Consider the following 10,219-nt stretch of genomic DNA (forward strand, 5'->3'; position numbering starts at 1 on the left):
TACTTTGTCTCTTATCTCTCATGGAGGCTAGAGGAGTGAAGGCTCTAGTAAGTCTCCAGAAAAACATCAACTGTTCAAGTACCTTCTTCCTTATACCTCCTATCACATGGAACAACATTCCTGTATCAACATAATTATTTCTATCTTATTTAAAATCTCATCTGCATACATTTTCCCCTTGCCTCTACCTCTTAACTAACTTCTCCAATCCACTATTTTAACTCTCAAGAATTCTAGGATAGAGTTTTCATGAAATGTACAACACAAAATAAAGCTTAACATGTAAAGCCCTAAAATATTGAAAACACTTTCCTATTCAAAAATGCATGAATAATTATGACGGCAACTTTCTGAAATATATAAAGTGATCAAGTTGAGCTATTCTGGCATTTTAGAGATAACACATTTCCACTCTTTGGGTCAGAGTTTGGGTTCTAAACTTTGATTTTGGTGGGCTTTGGATCAGACCGTTGGTTTACACCAGTCAGAAGTTCCCTTACATCTCAGGGACAAAGAAAGATTATTAGGAATTGAGGTGCTTGATTACTTTTGCAACAAATCTTCATTATCTGACCCTAGCCAAAAAAAACAAAAAAACAACAATGCCATCAAGCAAACAAAGTAGCATAAACTGGGAGGTTTGACTAAGTACTTTTCAATGAAAATGTAAGAAGAGTGGTTCAGTCTTGAGAGAAACACAAAGGAGGTATTACAGGTATATTTTAAAATGACAGCTGTGTTAAAATTGATACGAGATCTAATTTCTACCTACAGCAAAGTTTACTACACTTTGCTTCATAAAACATTAGTTTTAATAGTAGGAGTGAAATACCAAATGAGATATTTAAAAAAAAAAAAGTATGGAGTTTGAATGGTCTACAAAAAAAAAATTTGCATATAAGGCAATTTATTGCCTAATTTGACTACTAGAGCAAGGTTTAATGGACAAATACCTGTTGAAATCATGAGATCACTATTTACAATGTATAACTTAAAAAGTAAACAACAATATTACAGACTAGAAGGTTTTAAAAAGTTATTCAGCACTGCTTTCTCCACTGGTTATTCACAGGAAGGCAACTTTTAATCATAGTGAAGTGGGCCCATATTTCAATGAACTCTGAACAAAATAACCTCTAGGATCAAGGCTATATATGGTGAAACTTAATTTTCTCACCAAACCATTAGGAAGAAGGCAGACATTTTGGCTGCACTGGCTTTTTCCAGACAATTGATTCTTGAAGTTATTTATTCCCCATCATTCCCCTTAAGGCCCTCTCATTACAGCAACTGTCTCTATGTCAGAGGAAGGTTGGATACAGCTCCCTCCAAAGCCAGGCAACCCCACACCCAAAAAAACTACAGGGGTCACAACACCACAAAGTGCTCCCTAGTTCATGACAAAAGGGGCTTGTGGTCAGCTCCCAAACAGGGATGCTGGATCAATTTGTATAGTGAGGGTGCTGAGAACCATTGAACCAAACTGTAAAGTCTGTATATAACAGAATCCACTTTAAGCTAGGGGGAATGGTGCACCCCCTGCACCTCTAGTTCCAGCACCTATACTCCCAAATGCCAATCAATTTTCAAAGCAGAGAGTTCTGATACCACTAATCTGACCTATTGTTAAATGAGTGGTCTTGCTTATTTTCCCCCATTTTTAAATTAAGATGCATCCTTAAAAGTTTCACTGCCATCAGTCTGTGTTTCCAAGTTTTAAGAAAAGCACACTATTTGATATAAACATAGAGAAGGAAAAAGAATGAACATTATGTTCAGAAACAGCTGTGGAACAGTATGCATGAAATTAAAGAGGTCAGAAGCTTAAGGATAATCAGCTCCTACCTGATTTTTCTCTAGATGCATATTTACAGCTTTAAAAACAAAACAGAAAGATCATGGTTAGAAGGTAGGAATTAATCAGTTTCCGTATACTTAAGAACATCCTTAAGAGCTTTGTCGTCATATTGAGACCCTTGGAATGTATTCTCTATGGGACAGAAAGCTTCTTATTAAATAGAATAATTATTTAGAAAATAGTGGAGAATAAAGACATTTCAGTTTGTAACCAAGCGATGTATTTTCACTCTGAGAAATCCATGGTAAAATAGAGTGACAGAAAGTTAGATTATATGTATGGAAACAAAACAAAAAACTTCATTCAAGTTTTAGCACCTTGCCAGAAGCGTTCTAAAAAAATAACGTTACATATCCTGTAACTGCTGCTCTGCAACAAGTTATCCATCTCTCTGCAACAAAGGATCCTAAAACCAGATTAGGTCTCCTTAGAATAAATTGTTTTCTTCCTCTTAACTTTGGTAGCATTCCAGCAACAGTAATCTTAAATCTTAGCTCAAATAAGTTATATTAGGGAGAGTCTTTATAGCAAGTGTCCTATTTATGGGAGTATGATTGGTTGGGAAATAAGGGAAGAGGATGCATTCAGGAAGAAGTTGGAATCTGCCACAGATAGAACTAGGTAGTGTCAGCAGATTAATGCAACAGACTTTTGCCTCTTTGGAGAACAGATTAAAATGGAAATTAAAGTCTCATCTACATAAGAAAGTTTTACCAGCATAACTAAATCAGTTTAGTACTGTTTTCATATTGTAGGCAAGGCCTAAGCCACACGACTATAAAGTATGCGGTTTCATCCATATTGCCTCTGAGCATCACTAAACCATTCCCTAATCCAGAACAATTGGTAATCTAGCCACAGGAACGGCATAGGAGAGGGGTTGCAAGACAAGAATGAGGTATGTTTGTAGAGATTGGGGAAACCTGCTGTGCAACTGCTCCACACCACCAGCCCCAACTTGATCCAGACAGCCTCATTTGTGAACACTAAATTCACCCATTCAAACATTCAGCAGATTTTAAAAGCCTTCCATCTGGAAATTAATTGACAGATATACTACCTACAGGAAATGAAGGCTAAAGATTTGGAATAGAATTAAAGGCACTTACATGTTTGTTTCCCCCCTTCCCCATCTTTCAGGCCCCTTCTTCCCTCTTCACACACACTGCTTCAACTTGTCATATCAGAATTTAGATAGAAATAGCCAATATCAGACAATATAATATGGTCATGCCAATCCAAAGAGTCACAATGGAAGATTTAGGAGGTTCTCTTGAAATACTAATTATTATTTGTAATGCTTTCTTATTAAGGCTTTTTCTCTTTACAGATGCACAAAAAAAAATATCTGTTTTTCCACACCGTCTCCTTATACTTAAGACCGTCTTTAGATATACTTTAGACTGTCTTTAGGGCCAAGACCATTTCCACTGAACGACTGAAGTTTAGGGCCTTCTTAGCAGTGACTTACTTTGTACTCATACACAGCTTTACTTTTGGCACCTTATATTTATAAAAATGGTGTAACATCTTCAGTCAAATCAAAATTGGCCTACACAAAATTCCAGCATGGTGGCAAATAGCTTGAAAATATCTGAAGTTAATATGAAATAGCTAAAAATCTTTGTGATGTACCATAAGTGAAATTAAGTATTTAGATAAATTTCTAATATATGATAATCATAGATCAAGGTTGTAAACCTTATTTAAACTTTTAGATTGAAAATATCTACTTTGGAAAAGTTAGTGTATGTGCTATTTGATAAAACCCTTCAATATTTTATAAAATAGCTGTACTATACAGTTTGCACATTCAGTAGAGAGAGAAAAAATACACATTCTAGTGCTATCTAAAAACTAATTTCACACATTCATAGTAATAAGTATTTCAATGGACGTTACCAAAACCATAATAAAGTTTAGCCTGCTATTTGTGTACACTTTGATTTCAGTACCTTGTTATAAATTAATATTTCTGTTATATCATTCCTCTACACACTAACATTTCATAAGAGGATTAATATCCTATCCAAATGTTTACTCACTTTCATCAAAACTTTGTTTAATAGCTAAACAGGTAGTAAACTTGTGTGTGCGTGTTCTAAATTAAGAGTAAGCAAGTTTTTCTATTGTTTAAACCAATTAATTTGAATTTTAAAAAATTAAAAGGCATACCTTACAGTGTTAAATAGCTAGTGAGAAGCTTGGTCAAGTGTGTTTATCCAGCTGATAGCAATGCAGGTTTAACTGACTAAAGGATTCAATCGTAAAGGATATAGTTTAGAACTAAGTATCTCTGGGAAAATGTCTTTTTTAAATTAAAGTGTTTGTAAGGTTTAAAGGAACTAAAATTAAGCCGCTAAAATAAAGTTAAGTTTAAACCAGGACAGATTTTATGAACGTTTGTGGCATTATCCATTTCTATCTAAAAGATAAACGATTGTTCTGTTTTCCAAAACTAGTGTTTGGAACGTCAAATAATGTCAAATGTTGTTCTCAGAGAAAGTAACTGTCATCTCCAAGAAGATATGGTATTATTTAACTGAGAAAAGTTAAACTACGTAGTATCTAGCACCTTTATAATGCCATATAAATATCAAAAGAAAACAAGTAACATGCCCACTTTATCCTCTCAGCTAGAGATATAAATGGTAAGAATGTCAACATTGCTCACATCACCTGTTACAAACCTCAGAAACAAATGGTTAATTTCCCAATGTACTGCAGGTTATTTTGAAGGGAATTACTGCGATTTTTCCCCTATTGTTTAAATAGAGCAATTCTCTCTCCTAAAATAACCCCTATCTAGCTGTCTCAGCACAGCTAAGTTCTTAAGCCAGCCGGTTGTTTAGCATGTGTTATACAAAGCAACATGATTTTTTAAAGGAAAATTTTCTTGAAAACTTTTTGATGAAGAAACTACAGAGCTTAGAAGTTCCTCTCTCTGCTGTGCTTAGTGATGCAAAAGAGACCAGCAACGTGCCCCAACCATCCAGCTACATTTAGCTTTCAGCCTTTTTATTATCACTGTCAATGAATGGGCCCCAGTCAAATTAAAGCTGCCATTTTAGGTTAAAGACTGGAGAGTCTCTGTTGTGCAACAGCAAGACAAAAACACTCCAAACGACAGATGCAGCATTCTCGCTGGAAAATGATGGATTTCAACTTTTATAAAAATAATTACTGGTCATGATTTTAATATGAATTATATATTGATACTCACACATTACTGCAAACTAACGGGATTTATAATTGGGATAAATCAGCTACCCATGCTGCTAAGGTCATAGTCATTAAGATTTTTTTTGCCGTCGTTAGAATGGATGATCTGTGAGGAAATGAACAGAAACATTTTTGTTCAACTTGTTTCTTTGTATCTCCCTTAGTCCCATATACCACGACAGAAAATGACAAACAGTTCCCTGAAAGCCATCTTTTACTACAAACATCACTCAGATTTTACTTTGATGAAAGTAAAATCGAGGCTCACATATACACAGAAAGAAACTTATTGCCCTGGGGTGGTTTTTCTGATATTCCCCAAACCAAAATCCACAGGAGATCAAGTAACTGAAAAGGCTCTCACAAACGAAAAATCCAGCCTAAATGTAGTGAGAAGGCACATTCAGTACCTTCCCAAACCAAAACAAAGGTAGAAAGTGGAGCAAGTACATGGAGAATTGTGGGGGGTATCCAACAATCTCTTAGTAATTCAAAGGGAACTCCCCGTGCATTGCTACTTTTCTTTTGTCCATTGTCCGTTTTAAAAACTAGTTTAAACCAAGGCGTAAGTGGAGTGTAAAAGTGATCTAAAGAAACTCGTCCGATTTCCAGCATGTGCACGAAAGTGACCCCCTTCCGCAGAACCGAGTGGCCCCTAAAATAACAGAACCAGCAGTTCGGGGGGTACCCCAGAGTGTGAGAGGGTGTCCCCTTATGTAATGCTATCAGGATAAATGAATGCAACGTAATGATGGCTGCTCATTGCCTGCAGCTCCTTCTCCCTGAGTCTAACCAACAACCTTCCCTCCGCCCCCCCTTCAACCCCCCCCCACAGTGTCCGCTTCCCACTTCTACCAGCCCCCCATTCAGTACCCAACCCCGCCGCAGCAACAACCCAGCCCTCAGCAGAGCAGGGTGAACCAGAGACACAGAGAGAATCGCCTGCCAGCCCCATTTCCCTGTGTGAATCAAACACAAACAACGCCCCCCCCCCTCCTTCCCTGACCGCTTGGCCTCAAACCACCTTTTCCGCTCACCCACAAAATGGCCTTGATTTCAGGGGGAGCAGCCCCAGCTCGTGTGCGCTCTGCCCAGCGCTCCGCTCCGGACCCAGCCTGGGGAGGGGGCCGGGGTAGGAAGGGGAGGCGAGTTGGTTCGCAGGGTTAAGTCTCTATTATGCAGGCGCCGCCAGCACCAGTCCAGCTCGCGTTAGGTAGTGTCTCTCCCCCACCCCCTTCTCTTTCTTCTCCGGCTGTTGGAAGCAGCCGGGAGCCCCCTCGCCTGCCGGCCTCCCCTCCCCCGGTCCCCTGCGTGTGACTCTCCCCCTCCCCTCCCCTCCCGGGCAGAGACCCCCGGCGGCACCTCGTGTTCCCCCACCCGCACACTCCCGGCCTCCCCGGGGGGCTCCCCCGCGTCCGGGCTCCATGTGCCCGCGCCGAGCCCCAGGGACCGCGGGTGGGGGCGGGGTGGGGGCTCCCTCACTTTGTTAGCGCTTGTTGTGCTGCCGGCGCCGGGAGCAGACAGCGTGGTCAGCGCTCCCCGGAGGGAGCCGCTCTCCCCGCGGCTCGGGCCCCCGCCTCGCCGCTCCCTCCCTCCCTCTCTCTCTCGCGCAGTTTTACCCAACTTTTCCCCGGTTTCCATCGCCCTCCAAACTTGCGGAGCGGGAGGGGGTCCGGCCGGGCGGGCCACCCCCCTCCCCCCGGCGCACAACAAAAAGCCCTTTGCCCGTGGGGCAGCGCCCCGCCGAGACCGCGCGGCCCCACGCGGGGGTGTCCCGGAGGGAGGGGCGCTGACACCCCGCTCCCAGGGGGGCAGGGACCTGCCGCGGGTCTCTCCCCCACCCCCCCGCCGCCAATCCGGCCCCCAGCCCGCCCGCCGCGCGGGGTCACTCACCGGGTCAGCGCAGGGCTGGCTGGGCTCGGTGTCCCCCGCTCGCTCCCTCGCTGCCCGCTGCCGAGGGGCCGGGGAGGAGGAGGGGACACGCTCCGGAGTTGGTGCCGCTGCCCGGGGCTGCGGCGGGGCTCGCACACCCGGCGGAGTTGCTCCCTGGCGCCGGGAGTGCGGGGGGTGGGGGCGGAGGAGGTCCCTGCCCGAGGTCAGCGCGGGTCTGGGGCCGTGTCGGGCTCTCCGCCGGGTCCCGGCTCCGCTCCGCTCCTTTGTGTAATTTTCACTCGATTCAAGTTTAATCCGATAGTTCCCGAGCGCGTCCGCAGGAGCCGAGCGAGACACCAACCAGCCAGCCAGGCGGCTGCCGCTGCTGCTGCTACCGCCCCCCTCCCGCCGCCACAAGGCGCGCCCCCGACACCGCCCCCTCCCCGGGGGCGAGCGCGCCCGCAGGCCCCGCCCATGCCCTACACGTCACCACCCAAGCCTGGCATAATTTATGCAAGAATCCAGCCCCGCTCGGGCGGGAGAGGGGTCACTAACCTCTCCCCCGCGCCCCGCCAGGGCTTCCTCCCCCGCCCCGCCGCGCCGCGCCGGGCCTGCTGCTCCTCGGGAGCCGCTGGCCGGCGGCGGGGGGCTAAGGCGCTGCCCCGGTGCAGGGAACCCGGAGCCCACTCCCAGCTCCCCCACGCAGCCAGCCCCGGGGGCGCCCCAGCCGGCGGGGGAGGGAACGAGGAGCGAGGGGGAGGTGTGTACAGCCGGGGACACGAGCCCCGTCGCAGGGTCCGAGCTGAAGCCGGCCACGCGTACTGACCCCCAGCGGCAGAGCCCGCGCCCCGGCTCGCCTCCGGGACCCCCGGGCTGCGCCTTGCTGCCAGCGCGCACCCGGCTGCCTCGCTCCCCAGCCCAGGCTTGCGTCTTCCAGCCAGACACCCACCCACGGCAGAGTCCCGGAAAGTGCTGCTCGCCGCCGCCGCCAACTTCTCGACCGCGGCAAAGCGAAACCCCTCCGGAGAGACTGGATGCCACGGAGCCCGCAGGGTCCAACGAGCCCCTCGCGCTGCCGCTGCCTTTCCTCGGCTCGCCCTTTCTAGCCAAATCCCGCGTCCCGGGGAAACAAGCCCCCTTCGCAACTCCACTGGGACTTAACGGCACCATCCACCAGTAGCATAAAGCTTGCCAGAGCTGCGGCTCCTTACAGTGAGAGGGACTTACGAACAGCAGGGAACGGTGCCTTGAGCCAGGGCAGAGTCCATAGGGCCTATGAACGTGTCTTTTGTGAAAATACTATCTGGTCTATAGCGACAGGCTCCTGCTCGCGTCCCTGTCGCTGTGCGGTGATCTTTGCACCACCCGCTCAATTTTTCAAAATCAAGTCGCCCTCCAATACTGTCATGTGGTTTTATTTGAGTGGTAGGCTGGTGCTGATTAAGGCTCTGTGGAGGCCAGTTTCCTATTCATAAATTGTAAATTCACATTCATCATATAAACTGAAATGCAGTATCAACATCTTTTCATTCCATAAGTAAATCCCGCCCCCCCCAGTCAATGAATGCTCTGCGGGCCTATTTAAGGTTCGCTAAGGGCTACCCTTTCCTGAATTGCACTGAAAGCCCATGCTACTGTAAAGATTGTATATGGGTGAATTTTAAAAGTGAGCTTTCTAGCAAGTTAACTTTTTTTTAAAGTCTTTGGTTGTGTGACTGGGAGAGTAAGAAAATAAGGATGTGCCACCTCCTCTCTGACCCCACAACCCAGCTATTTTTAACTGATGGCTTTCTGGGGCTTTCTGTCCCCTTTCATGGTAAAAACTGAGGTGGCTGGTCTGGAAGCATCTATTCACACAGTTCTTCCTCAAATACTCCACCATATGCCAGGGTCCGGGTGCTAGCCCTAAACCAGGTGGATGGGCAGCCCAGTGTCTCTGCACTAGCTATGGCCTCTCAATTCTTTGGCGGAATAGCTCCATGGATTTGTGTGACTAGGGACTCCCTTTGGCTGCAGCAGCCTCCAGGACAAGGGCAGGGGCAGCTCCATGGTAAAAAAAATATAGATATATATTTTCAGGTTCTTCTGGGAAAAATCTGCAAAACTGTGGAGGACAATGGGCATTCCCATCAGGCCTCTCTCTCTCCACCTACTTCCTGTGTGAATCCTACATTCATGGAACAGCTTTCACAGGGTCCCAGGGAAGGAAAAGGGACAATTTATGGAGGCAGCTGACTCCACTCCCTCCAATACACATGTTAAGGAGCCCCTGTGTGTATGGATGGGGACTCATTAGGTCCCATGATTGCAATGGGGAGTTCTGTTTAAAAGTTGATGGCACCAGTTGTATGTATGGGGGGGGGGTCAGTTTGACTCTTTTTTTAACAATAAGTGTAAAGGAGTCTGGTACCACACATGCCCCAAGTACCTCTGGTGATTTTTCTAGTTTTATAATCACATTTTGCAATTTTTAACGTGTATTTTTTACTTCTGTTGTGTGAAAGAGCCTCACAAACAGAGGACACTAACATAGTAGTTGCCCATGCAAGAGGAAACTGAAACTGATTACACAATGTTATCAAAGGCACAGAGTAAACAAACAAGACAGTTACTCAGCTGTAATTCTGCTTCTCTGAAGGTATCATTTGACTAGCATCCTGCTCTTGGGTCCCAGCTCCTTAACATGAATCAAGCCAGAGCTCAACCAGCTTTCAAAGAGTTTGTGCCCTCTGAGACACAGGAAAGCAAAATTCATTCTGATACTAACAGCCAGGGACTCATGCTCCCCTAAAACATTCCCTTTCAGTTTCTTGATGAGCAGAAAGCAGAGTTCAGAATTCTAACTGTAACAGACACCACATATATATATGAATTAGACCATCAGAGAATATATATAATCATTAGAAAACCATGTGATGGGAGGAAGAGGCATGAATAGGAATTCAGTCAAATGTTATATTCAGAGAAGTTGAATTACAGGTATATAATTACTCTTTTAGCGAAGTTAATGTAGTTTCCAAAATAAAACAGTTAAGATAATTGAATGGCATTAGGATTTGTTGTGTTAAAGCCTCAGTGTTATAAAACGAGCATGGCTTACCCTCACATGAAAATACATTGGGAAGTTTGGGTTGTGTAGACTTTTCTGTTTTAAAAGGCAGATTTAGTGAAATGTGATACTCAGCTCTAGGCACTGTCACTTCAAAGAAAGATAGAATGGAACTTTACAACACCGATGTGTACAACACCAAGAAATCATCAGTGCGA

At 45.3% G+C, this 10,219-nt stretch overlaps 1 protein-coding gene across 3 annotated transcripts in view; it reads right to left on the reverse strand.

The window, feature by feature from the left end:
• Positions 1–7,353, reverse strand: part of CHD7 (chromodomain helicase DNA binding protein 7) — a 185,143-nt gene extending 177,790 nt beyond the window's left edge. For 2 of the 3 annotated variants that reach the window (XM_075125194.1, XM_075125192.1), the window contains exon 1: positions 6,974–7,353. The gene's annotated coding sequence lies outside the window, so the exon portion shown is untranslated. Of the gene's footprint in view, positions 1–5,081; positions 5,178–6,973 lie in introns of those variants that run through there. The other variant, XM_075125193.1, reaches the window with a different exon arrangement.
• Between the last annotated feature and the right edge of the window lie 2,866 nt (positions 7,354–10,219).

This window comes from Caretta caretta, chromosome 2, assembly GCF_965140235.1.
Source record: "Caretta caretta isolate rCarCar2 chromosome 2, rCarCar1.hap1, whole genome shotgun sequence".
NCBI classification, from domain to species: domain Eukaryota; kingdom Metazoa; phylum Chordata; order Testudines; family Cheloniidae; genus Caretta; species Caretta caretta.